Raw genomic sequence first — 22038 nt, 5'->3', positions numbered from 1 at the left:
AAGCATTTAGATATTGTAGTTGCTCATTGACATCCTCATCATCAATGTCAAAGTCCCCCACTAAAGCTTTCTCTAATGCATCAGACATTAACATATGATCAAGTTCTAAAGTAACCGCAGAATCAATCAAATCCACTTTTAAGCACTCCTCGTCTTCTGTAGGGAATTTCATCGCTTTGAATACATTGAATATCACATCCTGATCCTGCACCCTCATAGTAAGTTCACCCTTCTGCACATCTATCAAGGTACGACCTGTAGCCAAGAAAGGTCTTCCCAAGATAATGGGAATCTTCTTATCTTCCTCGAAATCCAGAATAACAAAGTCAGAAGGAAAGAAGAGCTTATCCACCTTTACTAGCACATCCTCCACTATGCCTCATGGGTATGCAATAGAATGATCAGCCAATTGTAGAGACATGTAGGTGGGCTTTGGATCAGGCAAATTCAACTTTTTGAAGATAGACAACGGCATCAGATTGATGCTTGCTCCCAAATCACACAGATACTTGTCAAAAGACAACTTGCCGATGGTGCAAGGAATGGTGAAGCTACCTGGATCTTTAAGCTTTGGAGGTAATTTTTGTTGCAGCACATCACTGCACTCTTCCGTTAGAGCAACGGTCTCAAGCTCATCCAGTTTCACCTTCCTTGAAAGAATACTCTTCATAAATTTCGCATAACTAGGCATTTGCTCCAGAGCCTCAGCGAAAGGTATGTTGATGTGAAATTTCTTGAACACCTCCAGAAACTTACCAAACTGCTTATCCAGCTTTTGTTGTTGCAATCTCTTAGGAAAAGGTGGTGGAGGATAGAGCTGTTTCTCGCCCGTATTACCCTCAGGCAGAGTGTGTTCAACAGTAGTCTTCCTTAATTCCGCCGCTTTCTTCTTTTGCTTAACTTCTTTATCACCAACTTCAGCTTCTCCGTCTTTTACTTTTTCAGCATCAGCAACTTTTCCAGACCTTAAGGTAATAGCCTTGACTTGCTCTTTAGCTTCCTTTCTGCATGGCACTTCAGTATCACTGAGAAGTGTGCCAGGTTGACGATTGAGCACTGCATTGGCTATTTGACCGATTTGATTTTCCAAGGTCTTGATAGAAACAGCCTGACTTTTGCACAACAGCTTGAGTTCCTCGAAATCAGCACTAGAAGGTGGAGTTGCACCTCCTTGTTGAGGATATGATTGTCTTTGAGCATAATGCTGTGGTTGCTGGAATCCAGGTGGATTAAACTGTTTACTTATGCCTTGCTGATATGGTTGCTGAATGGCATTCTGATTATTACTCCAGCTGAAATTTGGATAATTTCTGTTGTTAGGGTGATAAGTAGCTGGCACAGGCTGCTGCGGTCACTGATAATTATTCACATACTGCACAGATTCATTAACAAGAGAACACTGATCCGTAGCATGAGAACCTGCACAAAGCTCACAGACCATAGCTATCTGATTGACTCCATAGGTGGCTAAAGAATCGACCTTCATAGACAGCGCTTGGAGCTGCGCTGCAATAGCTGTAGCTGCATCAACTTCCAGAATACCTGCTACCTTCCCAGGCATCATCCTTTGAGTTGGGTTTTGATGCTCATTTGCAGCCATAGTCTCAATAAGATTATAAGCCTCAGTATAGCTTTTTGCCCACAAGGCGCCTCCAGCTACTGCATCGAGCATGGGCCGAGATTGGGCCCCCAAACCATTATAAAAACCAGTGATCACCATCCAATCAGGCATATCATGATGTGGACACTTTCTCAACATCTCCTTGTAACGCTCCCAAGCTTCGTACATAGATTCTGTAGGTTGCTGCGCAAACTGAGTAAGAGCATTCCTTATAGCCGCAGTCTTCGCCATTGGATAGAACTTCACCAGATACTTCTGTGCAAGATCTTTCCAAGTAGTGATGGACCCAGCTGGTTCAGAATGTAACCAGTCCTTAGCTTTATCCCTCAGAGAGAATGGGAAAAGCCTCAGCTTAATAGCCTCATCAGTCACACCATTATATTTGAAAGTACTACAGATCTCGACAAAATTCCTGATGTGCATGTTGGGATCTTCAGCAGCACCACCTCCAAAAGAAACAGAATTCTGCACCATCTGAATAGTGCCCGACTTGATTTCAAAAGTGTTAGCCTGAATAGTCGGGTGAAGGATGCTTGACTGAATGTCATCAATTTTAGGCCGAGAAAAGTCCATAAGAGTTGGATCTGCCAGAACTATACGATCACCCATGATTACTGGTTCTTTCTGCTCACTTTCTGTATCCGAATCTTCAAAATCTATCTTCTCCGGAATACCAAGAACTTCGTCTGTCTCCTCAGCCGTATCTAAATTCCTTTTGCGAGTACGAGAACGTGTTTGCATAAACGCTCGCTAAAGTACCTGAAACACAACCGGAAACCATAAGTAACAAGTCTTAATCAATGAGTCCTAATGACCACTGATGGTAAGTACATAAACTAAACAAATACGCCGAGTCCCCGGCAGCGGCGCCAACATCGTCACCATGGGTTTATATGAAAACATGATAATAACACACGAGAATAATAACTAAAACTACTTATATTAAACCAGAGTACGTCACAAGAGTAAATAGGTTCAAAGCAAAGAAAACTAGCATCCAACATTACAACAAAATAAAGAATCACAAGAAAATATGCTTCCTCTTCGTTGCGATGTGCTAAAACGGTCTTCTTCCTTATCTCCTTGCTCCTCGATTAATACTACGATTCAACACACATAAAACGTCTCTGAAAACTACTTATATAGGAGTCCCATAAAACCCAGCTATCTCAGAAGTTGGAAGCTCAACAGAATTAGGAGTCTAAAATAATTATTTTAAATTTCCGTCCCTGAGCGGCCGCTCAGCATTCCTGAGCGGGCGCTCAGCTTCCTGAGCGGGCGCTCAGCTTCCTGAGCGGGCGCTCAGCTTCCTGAGCGGTCGCTCAGCTTCGCTCAAACCCCTTCTAGAAAAAACTCTGTTTTTGCTCCCGTTCTTTGCTGCATTCTGCTCCTATCTTCCCACGCGCAATGCCAAACACATGCCAAGGCTTATTCTTGATGAAATCTCTCCACAAATGCAAGTAATACCCTGAAATGCACAAACACTAGAAAAACGCATCAAATACACGAAATACTTGATTTCAAGACACCAATTTAAGCTATTATAAGACGTTCTAAGTGGTATAAAATGCCACTTATCAGAGTCCCAAAAGAAATGGTAGGGATCGCAGTGAGAGCCCTATGAGGGACCGAAATACAAGGGATAGGTCCCCACAGCGAGGAAGGATGGGGGACAGGAAGGAGCCCACTTACACTCCCTTGGTCACTTCCATTGAACACATATATGTTGTAAATTCGAATATGGGCGTGTTCAAGAAGCCTCCTAAAATGAATAGATTTGGAACCAAAGACACCAACAAATATTGTGCTTTTCATGAGCAGACTGGGCATGAGATCGCAGATTGTTGGCAACCGAAGGAGCAGATAGAGGACCCGATTCGTAATGACAAGCTCACTGAATGGGTTGTACGAGAAGTTAAAAGCACAAAATAGGAGGAGATTGCTACCATGAAGTGCCCCCGCCAGTTGACAAAAATGATGAGCCCTCGGCAAGAGGCACACGAGAGAACAACATACATGTGATCATGGGAGGGCCTCGTGTAGGGGGAAACAGTAATAAGGCAATGGAAAGATATGCCCGCGAGGCTAAGGGGCTCCCTCTCACTAATGTTTATCATCTAACGGATCGTCTTCTACAATATTTTGAAGGGGAAGACGAAGACATCATATTTACTAGGGAGGACACGTAATGAGTTCATCACCCACACTCTGATGCCTTGGTGGTAAAGGCTAAGATTGGTACCACTAACATTCACCGGGTCTTCGTAGATACTGGAAGTTCAGCCGATGTTCTCACTTATGATGTTTATAAGAAGATGGGTTTTCTCGATAAAGATTTGTCACCAACAGCGGGACATCTCTATGGCTTCACAGGAAACTCGATTGGCATTAAGGGGCTCATAAAGCTGCCTATCACCCATGGTGATGAGCCCTGCACGGCAACTCATGTGGATGAATTTACAGTTGTTGATCAACCATGTGCCTATAATGCTATCATTGGGAGGCCAATCTTGAAAATGATGAAGATAGTAAATTTCATCCATGCTCTCTCCATGAAATTTCCAACCCCCCATGGGGTGGGATGTGTCCGAGAAATTCAGTATGATTCAAGAGACTGCTACAACAAAGCATTGAAAGCAGCCTCCAAAGGACGCGTCTCTTGTTCAGATGATGTAGAAATGGAAGATTGTGAGGGATCTAAAAAAAGGAAAGGGACCGTGAACATTATCTCCATTGAAGAGCTCCCAGACGGATATTTCGAAGGCTTAGGGGTACAGGTGGAGCCTCTCCCTGGGGCCATCATGATGGAAGCCTCTCAACCAATCACGATTCTCCAAGAAGGTATTATTGAGGAAGCAAGTGATGAAGATGAGACCCCTGAACAGATTGCTATGCAGGCCCGAAAGGGAAAAAGGGCTCTCAAGGAGGCATCTATATTGGTAGACCTTCCTGGAGTAATCACTCTCGATACTACATTCACTTCTGAACTTGAACCCGCCTCAGGGGTCACTATGCAGGAAATAGGGGAGCCTAGCAATGTGAAGGATCTTGATATCGATCTCGATCCACGTATCCCATAGCATGTTGAAAGAGCAGGAGCAGCCGAGGATACCATTTCTATTTTAGTGGATGCACATGACTCTTCTAAAGTCCTCAAAATTGGCTCTCAATTGTCCCCAGAACTTAGAGAAAAGCTTACCATCTTTCTCAAAGCAAACTTAGATGTGTTCGCTTGGTCTCATGCTGATATGGTGGGGATCGATCCCAATATGATGTGTCACCGGCTTAATGTTAATCCTGATAAAAAAGGAGTGAGGCATAAAAGGTGACCCATTAGCGGGGAGTGAGCTGAGGCTCTCAAAGAATAAGTGGACAGACTTCTCCAAGCAGGGTTGGTCAGAGAATCTTTCTACCCTATGTGGCTGGCAAATCCGGTCTTGGTAAAAAAACCGAATGGGAAGTGGAGGACATGCGTCGACTTCACGGATCTTAACAAGGCATCTCCAAAGGATAGTTTTCCTTTGCCAAGGATTGATCAGCTAGTAGATGCTACAGCAGGTCATGCGCTCCTTAGTTTCATGGATGCTTATTCAGGGTACAATCAAATCCCCATGTATGGCCCTGATCAGGATCATACGTCTTTTATCACGGATAGAGGTCTCTACTACTACATCAAGATGCCCTTTGGTCTCCTCAATGCAGCCACTTATCAAAGATTGGTGAACATGATGTTCGAAAGGCAAATTGGGAAGACCATGGAGGTCTATGTGGATGACATGCTGGTTAAGTCTAGAAAGGCCTCTGATCATATTGATCACTTGACCAAAAAGTTTGACATCTTGAGAAAATATAGAATGAAGCTCAGTCCCCAGAAATGTGTGTTTGGAGTAGAGTCCGGAAAATTCCTTGGCTTCATTATAAACCACAGAGGAATAGAAGCCAACCCAGCAAAAATTCAGGCATTAATGAATATGAGGTCTCCTCGGAATGTCAAGGAGGTCCAAAGCCTCACAGGGAGGGTAGCTGCCTTGAACCGTTTTATTTCTAAGTCATCTGACAAGTGTCATGAGTTTTTCAAGGCCATCAAAAAAGTTGGAAAAAAATTCGAGTGGACCCCTGAATGTGAGGAGGCCTTTCAGAAGATTAAGAAACACTTAGGGAAAACTCCCCTCCTCTCAAAACCCAAGGCAGGGGAGATTCTTATTATCTATCTTGCTGTTTCAGAACATGTTATCAGTGCTGTGCTCATTCGTGAAGAGGAAAGGGTTCAATACCCAGTCTACTATGTTAGTAATAGAATGATGGACGCCGAGACTAGATATTCTAACATGGAAAAGTTGGCATATGCTCTCATATTGGCCTCACGCAAGCTAAGGCCCTACTTTCAGGTTCATAAAATTGAAGTACAAACTTCCTAACCCTTGAGGCAGGTCATGCACAAGCCTGAGACGTCAGGTAGGCTTCTTTAGTGGATAGTTGAGCTCAGTCAATTTGATGTGGAATACAAGCCTCGAGGTGCTTTGAAGGGCCAAACATTGGCAGACTTCATACTTGAGTTCCCTCCCCAATCTGTGGAAGACTCTATGGCTCTCATAGCAGTCCCAGGGGTAGCGGAACCCTTCAATGATAAGAAAAATTGTGCCCCATGGTGGGCTCTCTATGTTGATGGGGCCATTACAATGAAAGATCAGGAGCCGGGATAGTACTAATAACCCCCGAAGGGAACAAATTGCGAAGTGCTATCCATTTTACCTTCAAAGAAACCAACAATGATGCTAATTATGAGGCTCTCATTATAGGCCTCAAACTAGCTCTAGAGATGAGGGTGGAGAATCTTAATGTTTACAGTGACTCAATGTTGGTCACCCACCATATTTGTTGCGGATGGAAGGCCGGGGGACCCTGCACTGAACTCTATCTCAAATGTGCACAAAGAATCATCAAACTTTTTAACGAAGTGAGAGTGGAGCACATCTCAAGGGATGAAAATACAGGGGCTGGTGCGTTGGCCAAATTGGGCTCTCAACGAGAGGCCACTTACTTGGAGTTATCCCTCTCGAAATTCAAAACAAACCTAGTGTTTCTGAAGAATTTACTTTTGAGATTGCTGCTTTGGGGCTAACATGGATGACTCCAATTTGGGACTATGTCAAGACAAGCACTCTTCCCCAAGAAAAGAAGGAGGCTAGAAGGGTCAAGTATCAGGCGACCCGTTATGTCATCTATGTTGAGGTTCTTTATAGAAGGGGCTTCAACACACCACTACTGAGGTGTGTAGATGGAGAAGAATGTAGTTACATCCTAAGGGAGGTGCATGAAGGTATATGTGGCAATCACTCAGGGGGTAGCTCGCTAGCCCAAAAGATTCTCAAACAAGGTTATTATTGGCCTACTCTAAAAAAAGATGCTTTTGAATTCTCCAGGGCATGTGATAAGTGCCAAAGGTATGCCAACTCCAGCAACGTTCCGGCCACTCATCTCACTTCTCTTATGAGTCCTTGGCCCTTTGCTCTGTGGGGGATAGATCTTATCGGGGAGCTTTCCAAAGAGAAAGGAGGAGTTAAGTATGCAGTCGTCGCAGTGGATTACTTTACCAAGTGGGCTGAGGCGGAGCCCCTTACCACTATCACCGCAAAGAAACTCAAGGACTTTGTCTACAGGGCCATCGTATGCAGGTACAGGATCCCCTATCAACTTATTTCAGATAATGGGAAGTAATTTGACAGCAAAGAGATGCGGGAGTTCTGTGAAGCATTGGGTATCAAAAAAGGTTTTTCTGCTGTTAGTCATCCTCAAACTAATGGGCAGATGGAGGCTATCAACAAAATTATCAAACATACCTTGAAGGCTAAACTCGAAGAAAGCAAAGGAAATTGGCCTGAGGAGCTACCAAAGGTGTTATGGTCTTACAACACTACCCCAAAAAGTACAACTAGAGAGACCCCATTCTCTCTATCCTATGGGTGTGAGGCCATGGTCCCCGTAAGTTGAGTCAGGCTCATTCAGAAGAGATCACTATGACCCCAAAGCTAATAAAGTTAATCACAGGCTTTATATGGATATGATTGAAGAAATAAGAGAAGACTCCCAACGAGGCTAGCAGCCTATCAACAGAGGACAGCGAGGCACTATAATGGGAAAGTGAAGACCCGCCCCCTCCGGGTGGGAGATCTAGTCTTGAGGAGGGTAATGCCAAACACCAAGGTCCCGGGTCATGGGGTCTTTGGAGCAAATTGGGAAGGTCCTTACAAAGTGAAATCTATACTTTGGGAATGCACTTATCATTTTACAGACATGAATGACAAGCTTGTTCCGTGAGCATGAAATGCGGAACATCTCAGGAAATACCACCAGTAGTGGGCATTTGTCAATTGGTAGCCTTATTTATTTATAGACTTAGTATGAATAAAACAACATCCTCGGTCTAGGGGGTAGTGGTTATATAAACGCCTCCCCTAATAGATGTAATGATATTGGGCTTCGTCCCTTATTATCTATGCATGGTTTATTCTTCAAATTTTTAACTTTTACTGTTAAAGTCATTTTACTTGTGTTCTAGCATTCAAAGCACTTTCGGGACTAGGCCATCATGTCAATGCGAGGAAAAAGAATCTAGGATAAAGCTTTGGGAGGCCCCCAAGAGGTCTCTACTGCGATCCAGAATTCTCGTCCATAAGTCTATCTAATGTTAGCTCATGAGGTGACGACTATGATAAAGCCACACATGGAAAATAATCACATGATGTCTCTCGTATCTATTTTAAGCCGCTTGGAAAGAGCTAGAAAATATTGAGAAGACTTAAAGACAAAATCTTGACATGTTATCATAATGTGCAGCGTATGCCAATGATTCGATGCAAGGCCTACACGCTAGCATCATGGAACGCAAGGCTGGTGGAAAATAATCACATTGCCACAATTATCATCTCATAAGTGATCATAAAATATTTTGCAACTTTATTGTATTAAGATGCATAAATAAAGCTCAGGAATATAATCACATTGCATAAATAACTTTATTGTATCGGTTGCCTAGGGGGTACATAAGCTTCACCATCAGAAAGCTCAGGAATGTAATCATAGTTGCACAGGTCAACTGTTCGGGTGACATCCTCTAACTCATTGGTGTTAAGGGACCCCTCATCATCTGTTTCCCCTTCTCGAAATCCTCTTTTGTTATTTCAGTATGAGAAAGGGCTCTTTTTGTTGGGTCCCTGGCATGGGTAGAGCCCCTTGGTGAGTAGGAGCTTGCATCTGGGAGTGCCTTAGCATGTGCCTCATTAGGTGTGGTGGGGCGACCTGAGAAGAATGAGCACTCTTTTTAGCGTGGAATTGTCCTGACGCTTTTCCTTTAGTTAAGGGTCGCGTCATAGATATGGGAATGCGAGAGGAGCTAGAGCTTGAGAGGGTCATCTTCTTTAATCTCCAGGCGTATGGGTGACTATCTCTAGTAAAGTTCTCGTCTGGGAGGTGAGGATTGCGGCTTACATCAATAGAGTGGGGTTTCCCTGCATCAACCTCTCTATACCTACAACAATTTCAGACCTTATGCGTTGCATACGAGAGGTAAGAATGCTCGTTGTCACTTTTTTTCAAGATAAATGCATGGGGTGGATGATTTAATAAAAAACATGAACAGATATGCATGTGCGAAGCATGTACGTGAATAATTATACAAGCAAGAAGAATATATGGCATAAAAAATATGATGATTATACAAGTAAAAGAGGAAAGCAAAAAAAAGAAAAATCTGAAAAGGTTGTATTTTCAAACCTTGTACGGGGCCTAATAAACAGGACGAGGAGCCGAGTGAATGCGAGGAACTCGAAAGGCGCGTACTTTGCTTATAAAAAAAATCTCCATAAATCTTAGAGCACACTCGAAATCTTCTCTATTTTTGTTCTTGAGAAGATGTGAATAATGAATAACGAGAGGTGATATTTAATAGGCTTCATATGAAGGGGCCAAAAAATTATATCCAACTTAATATTGAAGAATTCTTGCGGGCCTCGAAATTTGACTCAGAGTCTGATTTGAAAAATGAAGATATATGAGCTCAAATAACAAGATACATATTTGAAAAAGGATTGAAATTATTTAACAAAAGTAAAATCATGCGAGGAGTCCTTGCAAAAGCCGGTCCGACTCACCAATGTGAAATCAATCAGTGTTAACTAATAATATTGCGAGGCGGAGTAATAAGCGGGGGCTGATTCGAGCAAATAAAAAAAATCATGAGGCGTGCTATATTCAAGAAGAGTCTTCGCTAGTCAAGCCTGCGAAGAAGCATCAAGGCCCGTGTATGAAATAATAATTTTGCAGAAATCAAACCGAGACTTCAAAAGGGATACTTGAGGAAAGGTAGGAATTGTTAAAAATAAATCAATTATACGAGGACTCCTCGCATAGTACTGGTCCTCTCCACATTAATCTAGCTGGTACGCCTATAAAAAAAAAAAGAGGGAAAAGCGAGGAGGCCTCACGTGTGTGCAGTGGAGCTCGTGATGGTGTTAGCAAAAGAAAAAAAAACATGTCTGCTTTATACAAGTTATACGCAGGAGAGGCAGAAATAAATTCGCAAGCCTGGTTTCTTAATAATCCACATGACAGGAAAACAATGTGCAGCAACAAAAAATATATTAAAAGAGAGCGAGGCGTCCTCGCGTGTTTGTCCGATGTGAGGCGTGCACGCATGGAATAGATACTCAATCGCTTCTTATCACTATTGCTAGACAAGACTTGTGGAGCAATACCTGCCCAAGCTTTTTATACAACACAGACTTGGATTACAAACTTTTTAGGCATCCTTCCGGAGATCAGAACTGGACTTTGTCTTATGATTGCGCTAAAGTCTCAGGTCAACAGTCACCATATCAGTTTGAGTGCACGGTGAATGGAACAAGTAGTGACACTTCTTTCTGTACACAAGCTGTTTTACTTCCTTCACCTAACTTAGTGTTAGTGTTCCTATTAATCAAACATCAGCGCAGTCGTTAACTGATCCAACGTCAAAAGTTAAGGGAAGTTCTCACAACTTAACATATAAAAGCCTTTATGGCAGTTGCTGGTATCCCAGAGAACAATACAGGGATTTTCAGTAATGTATCCGAGGACGAGTTGCATGAACTTAGGAGTTTTATTCTTCAGTTCAAGTGGTTTTCTGAAGACTCACTAGATATAACTAAACGAATTCCTATGTTTGGTTCGTTCAAGAGCCGGAAGCTGGTATGTCTATGTGAACCCACCAAGTGGTTGAAACCGGATGGTGTTCGCGAAGATCTCTTGGGTGATGACTTTGTACGAATTGAATCAGAGAAAGAAAAGTTTATATTAAGAAAATACTTACAGATCAAGGAACCTGCAAAGGTGGAATTCTACAAAAGTTATACAAAAGGTGGTTTCTTTCTGATAAGTTTTCCAGCCCTGAAATTCTGGAAACTCCTATTATTCTTGGATTTGGAAAGACGTTGCGTGTAAGTAGTCTGCTGGATTATGCTCGATCAGTCTGTATACTACATGATTCCAAGGCCTCTGACCCTGTTACATTTGGAAGGAGAATACTTGGTTGTTTAGATAGATTGATACCGAAGTTTTACCCTGCAGACAGGGATGACACCTCTTGTGAATCTGAGGAAACTTCAGAATTGAAGGACAATTCTATTTCCTACCATGGATGACCAGGGCTTGGGCATATATATTAAGTTGCTATGGAGTCCACGCAAGAAAGGAAATCAAGCGCGAGCTGATCCTTCCACGAATAAAAGTCTTCAACTAAAGGGTGTATTACGATTTAAAAGAAAAGCGAGGAGTCCTCGCGTGTGTGCAAAGGAGGTGAATTGATGCAAAAATCTGCGATGACAGCTAGAATTATATAATACTTGCGCGAGGTGAAGACCTGGCAAAGAAGAGTCCACAAATTAATCAAATAAAGTTGAGCTCGTGATATGTATTAGTAAAGGGAGAAGTTGATGTCTACTATTGGCGGGACCCATCTAATGATTGGTTTTAAAATCAAAAACAAACAAGTACTTAGGTGATACTGCATAAGAAAATCAATATATAAAAAAATGCAAACATGTACATTCACGTACAAGTTATGCAAAATAAACTACATGATGCCTGCAAGGACAACGACAAGAAAATTGATGGGACCCACGACCTAGTATGACAACATCGGTTGTGATTAACCAAGGAGGACAACTCGAGGAGAGGTGCACCTAAAAAGGAGCTCGCTCTAATATAAAAAATTACTACGAAGACCGTAAAGACTACAAAATAATTTAAATCTTTATTTTGGATGATTTAAATCTTTATTTTGAACGAGTCCAAAATAATATTGAAGAGATCTTGAAGACAAATAATATTAAGTTCTCCGTTACAGCCGCCCGTACCGAAGAACCGGGGTAGTTGTTATACCTGAATAGTGTGTTAAATATATTTGAGATGTCATGTCTAATATGTTTTAAGTTTAGTTTTCAGATCTTAACAAACAGGAAATATCAGTACTTACTGGAAGTCAGAACTTAAGGATATCAGTACTTAGGTTATCAGAAGATAAATATTAGAAGATAGATATTAGAACTCAAGTACGAGAGGACTTACAGTTAAGGAAGGAAGCTGATTTACAGAAAAGAAGATCGAGACTAATACAAAAGAAGATATGCATGAAAAGAGTTAGAGGACTGAAAGAATTGTATAAGATATCTGATTGATATATTTTAGGAGACAGAATAATATTCCATATCAATTAGAAGTTATCTTGTAACTGTGTACTATATAAACACAAACATAGATTTACATTATATGTGTTATCATTATCGAAAAGATCATACATTGTAACCTAGCAGCTCTCGTGATATTTGTTCATCACTGAGAGAGAACAGTTCCATTATAATAGAGTTTATTATATTGAATATATCTGTTTACTGTTACTTGTGTTCGAAATCGATTTGATTGTATTAAACACTATATTCAACCTCTTTCTACAGTGTTGTGTCACCTAACAATTGGTATCAGAGCCTATCTGTTAACACACGTACAGTAAAGATCCAAAACAATCATGTCTGAAGAAGAAGAAAATCCAACCAAGCCCACCAAAACTGAAGAAACTCAAAAGACTCAAACCCACAATCGATATGAGACTATTAGGGTTCCCATATTGAGACCTTCTGAGTATCCCATATGGAAAGTGAAGATGGCTATGATTCTGGAAGCTGCAGATCCAGAATACCTTGACATAATTAATGAAGGACCACATAAGACAACCAAGCTCTCTGTTGTAGTTGCAGATCAGCCAGCAAAGACCATATCAAAGGAGAAAAGTGAGTATACAGCTGAAGATATCTCATCTATTGGCAAGGATGCAAAGGTAAGATATTTGCTGCATAGTGATATTGATAATTTCATGTCAAACAGGGTAATTCATTGCAAGAATGCAAAGGAGATATGGGATGCTTTGGAGACAAGATGCCAGGGAACTGATGCAATCAAGAAGAATAGAAGGACTATACTCACTCAAGAGTATGAGCACTTTGACTCAAAAGGTGATGAGTCATTAACTGACTTATATGACAGGTTTGTCAAACTCTTGAATGATCTATCACTGGTGGACAAGGAATATGATCTTGAAGATTCAAATCTAAAATTCCTTTTAGCTCTTCCTGAAAGTTGGGATTTAAAGTCTACTACAATAAGCGACAGCTATGCTCTTGATGAAACTACTCTTGATGAAATTTATGGAATGCTCAAGACTTATGAACTTGAGATGGATCAAAGAAGCAAGAGACATGGGAGAAAGTCAAGGACAGTTGCTCTTAAGGCTGAGGAGGAATCCCCCAAAGTGGATGTCTAAAATAAAGGCAAAGGAAAGGCTCTCATCATAAAATCTGGCTCAGAATCATCAAGTTCTGATGATGATGATTCAGAAACTGAAAGTTTACCTGAAATAGATGCTGATGAAGAGATGATGAAATTGTGTGCTCTTATGGTGAAGGGTATCACAAAGATAGCCTACAGGAAATTCAGAAGGGGAAAGAAATTTTCCAAGAAAGGTGGAAGTACTGATAAGAAAGGGTTCAGAAAGTATGAAGGCAAAAGTGTAAAGTTTGACAGAGGAGACAAATCAAATGTCAAATACTACAATTATGGTGAAAGAGGCCACATATCTCCTGACTCCAAGAAAGGAAAGAGTGACAAAGGCAAGGCACTTGTCACAAAGAAGAAAAGATGGGCAGACTCTTCAGATTCTGAAAATGAGGTGAATTATGCTTTAATGGCAAATGCTGATGGCAACCCTGATACTGCTGAATTAAAGGTACCTCAAACAACTTATGCTTTTCATACTGATGATATTACTGAGTTGAGATTATATCTTAAAACCATGTTTATTAGCTACAGAGATCAAACTTTAACATGTGAAAGATTCACTTTTGAAAATCTTGCTTATAAAAAAAGGAATGACTATTTAGAAAAGGAGTTAGTTAAGTTCCATCAAACTCAGAAAGAAAGAGATGATGCTTTTTATGTTAGATATGAATTGCTAAAATTGAATAAATCTCTCAAAACTGAGTTAGAAAAAGAAAAAGAGATTATTAGGACTTGGACTAACTCTGGCAGAATAACTCGGAATTTATTAAGTAGTGGAAACTGGAAAGAGGGCTTAGGTTATGGAGATGATAAAAGTGAAAAAGGAACTGAACAAATTGAGCCAATTGTTGGTAAACAAACTGCTAAGCCAAAGGTAAATTCTGTTAAGTTTGTAGCTAAAACTGTAAAGTCTGATTCTGAAAAGATGAAAGAGTCTGTAACAGAAGTTAAGGAGAAGTCAACTTCTGACAAATTAGAACAGTATAAACCAGCTGAAGTTAACATAGGCTTAATGACTAAGAAGCGGCTTAAGCATAAGCTGAAAGAAATAAGGAATGTCAATAAGGTAAAGGCAGCTAGGAAAAATAGGAATGGAAAGGAAGAAAAGCAATAATTATATGCTTGTTCCTAATGCTCCTAGAAAGAAATATTATAACTGTGAAAACTCTAACCATCTTGCCTCTTTTTACAGGAAGAATATGAATATAAACTCTTTACTTTCTAAGTCAAGAGTTAAGAGTCAGTCTGTTAGATTTAAGCCACAAAATCCTTGTTTTCATTGTGGTAGTTTATGGCATTCCATTTATACTTGTAAGGAATATCATAGTTTGTACTATGATTATTATCAAATAAAACCTTCTTTGAAGAAAGTTGCTTTAATTCCTTCTAGTGTAAAGTCTGATGCAAAGTCTGATATAAGTTCTGATAAACAGCATGTAAGCATAATTTCATATACTAAATCCGCTGCAAATGCTGACAAACTTAAAAAGGCCAAAGGATCCAAGCAAGTCTGGGTCCTTAAAACTAACCATTATTGGTCTTTGTGATTGCAGGACAACGGGAAAAACATCCTAGTACTGGATAATGGATGTTCAGGACATATGACTGGAAATAAAGCCCTGCTCTCAGACTTTGTGGAAAAAGCTGGCCTAGGAGTTTCTTATAGAGATGGAAACATGGGAAAAACTCTGAGATATGGCAATATTAATCTTGGGAATGTCATCATTGAAATAATAGCTCTTGTCTCAGGACTTAAACACAATCTGTTGAGTGTGAGTCAAATCTGTGATAGAGGTTATTATGTGGATTTCTTTGACGAACACTGTAAAGTTATAAGCAATTCTACAGGCGAAGTGGTTCTGAAAGGTTACAGGCATGGTAACATTTATGAAGCTAGGCTTTCAACAAGTTCTGATGGTTCTGCAATATATCTGTTGAGTAGAACATCAATTGAAGAAAGTTAGAATTGGCACAAAAGACTCTCTCATTTAAACTTCAACAACATAAATGAGCTTGTAAAGAAATCTTGTGAGAGGACTGCCAAAATCAGTATTTGCTCCTGATGGCCTTTGTAATTCATGTCAAAAGGCAAAATAAAGAAAATCTTCTTTCAACAGTAAAACTGAGTCATCAATTCTTGAGTCTTATCACCCAATGCATGTTGATCTATTTGGTCCAGTCAATGTCATGTCTATTACAAAGAAGAAATATGCTATGGTTATAGTGGATGAGTTCACAAGGTACACGTGTGTGTACTTCTTGCACAAGAAGAATGAAACTGCATCTACTCTAACTGATCATGTCAGACAGCTGGATAAGTTGGTCAAAGATTCTGTTAAAATTATAAGAAGTGATAATTGCATCGAGTTCAAGAATTCAATCATGGAAGAGTTCTGCAAAGAGCATGGAATCAAACAGGAATTTTCTGCACCTGGAACTCCACAGCAAAATGGAGTTGTAGAAAGAAAGAACAGGACTCTCATTGAAGCTGCATGAACTATGCTTGATGAAGTAAAGCTACCAACCTACTTTTGGGCTGAAGCTGTGCAGACTGCTTGTTTTACAAAAAATTCATAAACAAGCATGGAAAAACATCATATGAGATGGTGAAGAAAAAGAAGCCAAATCTGAAATACTTTCATGTATTTGGTTGCAAGTGTTTTGTTCTTAAGACTCATCCTGAACAGCTGTCAAAATTTGATCTAAAAGCTGATGAAGGAATCTTATTGGATATTCACTTTCCACAAAAGCCTTCAGAATCTATAATTTAAGAACAAGGGTTGTCATGGAATCTATCAATATATCTTTTGATGATAAGAAGATTACTGGACTTGAAGATTTCAATGATCACGATCAGCTGAGATTTGAAAATGAAGACTTAAATTCTGATTCTGTAAATTCTAATGACTTAAACTTTGATCCTGTAAGTACTGATGTCATTGAATCTGTGGTAACAACTCCAAAGGAAAATGCACCTGTCCAGGGGGAGCAAGCTGAAGATCCTACCACATCTCAAGACTCTCAAGAAGCATCAGAACCTGACACTGGCTCTTCAAGTTCTCATCCATCTATATCTGATGAGCCAAATTCTGATAATTCTGGAAACTCTGATACTTCAAATCCTGAAGGATCTAAGTCAAATTCTGAAGTCTCAGAGAGCATAACTACAGGGGGAGCATCAGAAAATGCTGATGGAGACAACATGGATCATGGGGGAGGATCCACTTCTAGAGGTCAACTTCAATCTGCAAGGAAGTTGACCAAATCACATACACCTGACTTAATTATTGGAGATCCTGAAGCAGGTGTCAGAACTAAAACTGCAACATCAAATGAATAACTCTATCATTCTTTTCTATCTCAGACTGAACCAAAGAAAGTGGAAGAAGCTCTTCAAGATGCTGATTGGGTGCAAGCAATGCAGGAGGAGTTAAATGAATTTGAAAGAAATAAAGTTTGGACCCTAGTGCCAAGACCAAAGAACAGATCAGTAGTTGGCACAAAATGGGTGTTCAGAAACAAAACTGACAGTGATGGCATAATAACAAGGAATAAAGCAAGGCTGGTTGCTAAAAGCTACTCTCAACAGGAGGATATTGATTATGATGAAGCATTTGCACCAGTTTCTAGATTAGAAGCCATAAGAATCTTTTTGGCTTATGCTGCTCATAAAAAGTTTAAAGTCTTTCAAATGGATGTGAAAAGTGTTATTGCTATGACAGGTAATCCAGTTCAACACTCAATGACAAAGCACATCAGCATTAGGTACCATTTCATAAGGGAACATGTGATGGAAGGTACAGTGGAATTGCATTTTGTTCCAACAGATCAACAACTAGCAGATATCTTCACAAAACCACTATGTGAAGCTACATTTACAAGATTGGTAAATGAACTTGGAATGGTTTCAGGTTCTTTCTCTAAATCTGCTTAATTTTTGTTCTCATGCATTAGACTTTATGATCAGTGTTTACAGATTATTTTATTTTCATATAATCTATGCTTAAATTGAAATTCATTAAAATGTTGATTGTTATCTGATGTGGATCTTTAAACTCTGATAGTGTTTTGAATGTTCTGTGACTATTCAGTCCAATGAGGATAACTGTGCTAGATGCTGACCTAGTAGTCTTTAACATACTAGAAATCCCATATTTGAATTAGTTATTTATGTGGAAACTCATTAACACAAGCAAATTCTGATTTTGAGCTTAGTTAAGTTTACTTTGTGTATCTTATTACTAAGTCACAAACTAGATTATTGCTTCTTATTTGTCAGATTTTGATTTCAGTAAATCTTAAGAATGAACTAAATGCTGATAAGCCTCACTTATCAAAAGAAAAGAAAAGAAAAGGAAATAAAATGCAGGTACTCCTTTGAGATCTAGAGTAAATATGTGGAAGGGAAGACCCAAGTGCATTGCTGGTATTAAGTAATATGCATTAGAAAAGCAAATAAATTTTCTTGGTGACTTTTCACATTCTCTGATTACTGGAGAAATACTCTGATAATAGAATAAATTCTGATAAGTAGTTGTGACTCACTTACACTGAGAAGCCACTGTAAAAAGGAATTTCAAAAGATGCATAAAATGAGCATAAACAGTTGAGGTGGATTCTTGCATAAATTTGTTCTTGAGTAGACTTTGTGATTGATGACAGATTTTAAGCACGTTTCTTAGTTATGCCTTATTTATAAGATGTACTGAAGTTTATCAGACTTTAATCTTTATCTGGTATTATGCTGAATGCATACACTTTCACTCCATATGAATAATGAAAATTACTGTGGTGATTAAGTTGTTTTTGACAAACAGTTAAGTGTCATTTGCATAAATTCTGAGGACAATTTCTGATGGAAGTTCTGATGATTAAACTCTGAAGAAAACAAGTCAGTATTTGTATGAAGAATCACAGAAAAAGATATTCACTTTTTGAGTTCAGAAGCCATATTCTGATGACTGCTAAAATCTGATATAAGTTTAAGTCCTGATATTAAATCCTGATGGAATCTCTGATGCTTACGTGGCATTATTCTTTACTTGACTTATTTGTAGTAAAAACTGAAACAGTCATATTTAATCAGAATATTTAGGTGAGATAAAAACAGTCATAATCATTAAGGGTTAGTGGTAAACGTGTCTGTCCTGAAAAACTGCATGTGCACGGTAATTATTGCTTATTTTACGTGCCCATTAACTCCTGCTTTAACTTTTTACTGACTGTTCACACGTTGCCAGGTGTAAAGTGTATCTCATGCTTCAAAAATATAACTGTTGAGTGGAGAGAGTATATATATGGGAGTTAAAAGATTTTCTAATCTTTTACTTACTTTTCTATTCTTAATCTCTTTTATTCTCTCTCTCTCTCTAATATTCTCTGAAGCGTTTTCTTACAGGACTTTTATCAAACACCTTGCAAACACTATCTTTCTCACTTAATTTCTTACAGAGATGGCACCAAAAGACTTGATTTTCACTGGAGTTAAGTTTGTTCCTAACAATTACTCGTCTATTCTTAGCAAGGCTGAAGCTCCATCGGAACTTCACTTTATTCAGGATTTCCTTGCTAATTCTGATATTGGGTATGCTTTGACCCAACCTGAAGTAATCTCTGGAATCCAAGTGCTGGAGTTTTGGAGAAGTGGAATATATGATGATGGTGGTGCTCAAGGGTCCCCAAGTATTATCTTTACAACATGGGAGGATGAGCATGTCTTGACTTTGGCTACAGTACGCCAAGCATTGCAGTTGCCTAAGAACTGCGCTTATACAACTGTTGAGGAGCCAGTTCTTCAAATATGATGGCTAGTCTGGGGTATGAAAAGACATTGGCCAAGCTCGGTCAATTGAAGAGATCTTACATAAGGAGAGAATGGAGTTTCTTCTTTGACTGCATTACAAAGACCTTCGCCAATAAATGTTCTAATTTCGATGCAATCCCCATACTCAGTCAATAAATCGGGTATGCTTTCATTAATCAAACTGATTTTGATTATGCAAGTAATATTTTAGGCTTTATCGGGGATAGGATAATAGAAGATAGGAATACTGTCTATTTTGCTAGATTCTGTCAGCTTATCTATAGTGTTTGTTATTCTGATAAGCCCCAATTAGCTAGTGAATCACTTTCACCATTTAGACTAGCTAAAAGAGCTTTTAATGACTTATTATCTACTGATAATAAGAAAATTGTGTTAAGACCCCTCCAAATTCCTTTATCTGTCAAACAAGCCTTAATAACCTATGATCCAGTTACATACACTGCACTATATCCTGATGTCTAACCATCTGAACCTCAACCATCAGCACCTACCACCACTACCCAAACACCTCATACTTCTCAACCACAACCAAAATCTACCATCAGGACATCTTTCAAACCATCAACTCAATCAGCTCAACCTGAATCATCAGCACATACCATCAGATCTTCATCTTCCAGGCCAAAGAGGACAAAGTCTGTTCCTTAACCTCCACAAATGAGAAGGAAGATGATTCTGATAGTGAAGAGGAAACAGTTGAAGTACGGGTTCATGCATCAGACACTGTGACAGTTGGAGCTGAGAATGTTACTTCTCAGAAAGAAACTGCAGCTCAAAGTTCTGATACTTTGAAGAGGAAATCTGTAAGTTCTGAAGTTGCTAAAGCAACTCCTTCACTGGCAAGGAGACTAAAGAAAATGAGGGCAGAAAGGTACAAGGACAAGCCTATATCTGAGGATTCAACTGAAGCTGAGGAAGGGGTTCAGGAATCTCTGATCTCATCAGAACCTGTGGTAATTGAAGCTTTACCATTCCCTACTCAAGCTCAGAATACTGTGTCAACACCTCATGTCTCTCCTATTAAAGTTACAGATGATGCTGAAGAACAAGCTACAACTTCTGAAATAGATATTCATAATCTGAATATACCACCTGCTCTTTATCTGGAAGCTTCATCCACAGCAGCTCAACAATCTCCAACTCATTCTCCAATTTTAAAAGCTGAGATACCATCTACACCAACCACGCCAGCTCTAGAGATAAATTCTGATGCTCAGAATTTAAATGAAGTTGTTCCTGAATCTCCAGTTGCTTCACACACTATTGTGTTGTCAGAATATAGTGAGTCTTCCTCAAGTTCTGAAGACAGTGTTTCTGTTGAGACTCCAGTTCCCATACTAGGCAAGGAAGCATTGGTAAAGAAATTTGTTAAACAGGATGCGCCAATTCCTTGGGAGGATACTCACAGAGGTGTGGAGTGGACCAAGAAGTGGAATGAATCAGATTTTATTCCAAGCCCTAAAATTCTGACAGAGCATATTGCTAAAGCTGATGAGTTGCTCACAAATGCTGATTTCAAGACACAACTCAAGATCACAGCTCTGTCTACCAAACATCTTCAAGGTCTACATTCTTCTACTGATAAGCTAGATCCACAGATCAAGCTTGACAAGAATAGATATATCAGACCTACTCTTGAGAAAGTTGAATTCATTGAGAAGATTCAAGAGAAGCAACAGGCTCAAATTGATGAGGTCCTGGCTAACCAAGCTTCTCAGAAAGCTCAATTGGATGAAATTCAATATTCAGTTGAACTTTCTCTCTCTCTCTCTCTCTCTCTCTCTCTCTTTCTCTCTCTCTCTTACTTCTTGATGATGCCAAAAAGGGGGAGAAGGTAGTTAAGTCCAAATGCTCACCTACTCAACTACTGAAGAAGAAGGATGATAAAGGTGATGACTAGGGAAACTCTGATAAGAGCAGAGGTCAAGGAAAAGTTCAAGGAAAATCTTCTACACAGAACAAGTCAAGTTCCGATGCTGTGAATGCTAAAAGTCTGAAGTCAAGTTCTGATAAACAAAGTCTGATGTCAAGTTCTGATATTCTGATTCAGTCAGGATCTAAAGACTCACAGAAGTTTTTACAAACTCTGAAGCTAAAGGGGAAGCAGACTATTGTTTATTACAAAAATCCTAAAATCCAGACACTTGATGAGGAGATAGCTAGAAGATTATTTCTGAAACAAAATCCAGGAATGGATTTGGAAACTCTCAAGGAGGAAGAAGCTAGATTTGCGGCTGAAAAAGACAAATCTTAAGTCTAAAGTTTCTGATGCAAAAAAACCTTCAAGGCCTAAGGAAAAAGGCATTGTGATCAGGGAAAAGTCAAATTCTGAGACTTCAAAGTCCAAGACTAGAAACTGAGATTGATCCTAAGTCAAAAGGAAAATAAAAGGTTGGTGAACCTTTAAAGATTGAGAAAAAGATAAGTCCTTCTGTTTCAGTCTATCAAACTACAATGCATGATGATGATTTGATAGAAGATGAAACTGTTCAAATTCTGAAGAGAAGAAAGGTAATTGAAGAATCTAAAACAACCTCTGACACTGCTCAAGTTATTCAGAATGAAGAACAGCAAGTTACAGAAGAAACATCAAATTCTGATCAAGTTGATTTGGAAAAGATGACAATTGCTGACAAGAAGAAGCTGTTATGGAAGAAATCTACTCCAGTTGAACTAAAATCCAATCTTATGATGAATCAACTCGCAACATTTGGGTTGAAATCCAAGC

At 39.5% G+C, this 22038-nt stretch overlaps 1 non-coding gene across 1 annotated transcript; it reads left to right on the top strand.

The window, feature by feature from the left end:
• Positions 1–1730: 1730 nt before the first annotated feature.
• Positions 1731–1837, top strand: LOC141698765 (small nucleolar RNA R71). The gene has a single exon (XR_012565268.1). It is a non-coding gene; the product is annotated as a small nucleolar RNA R71 (small nucleolar RNA).
• The last annotated feature ends 20201 nt before the right edge of the window (positions 1838–22038 follow it).

Source organism: Apium graveolens, chromosome 11 (assembly GCF_009905375.1).
Source record: "Apium graveolens cultivar Ventura chromosome 11, ASM990537v1, whole genome shotgun sequence".
Taxonomy (NCBI): Eukaryota; Viridiplantae; Streptophyta; class Magnoliopsida; order Apiales; family Apiaceae; genus Apium; species Apium graveolens.
The sequence above is the reverse complement of the archived record's forward strand: the minus strand, read 5'-3'. Positions and strand labels throughout refer to the sequence as shown.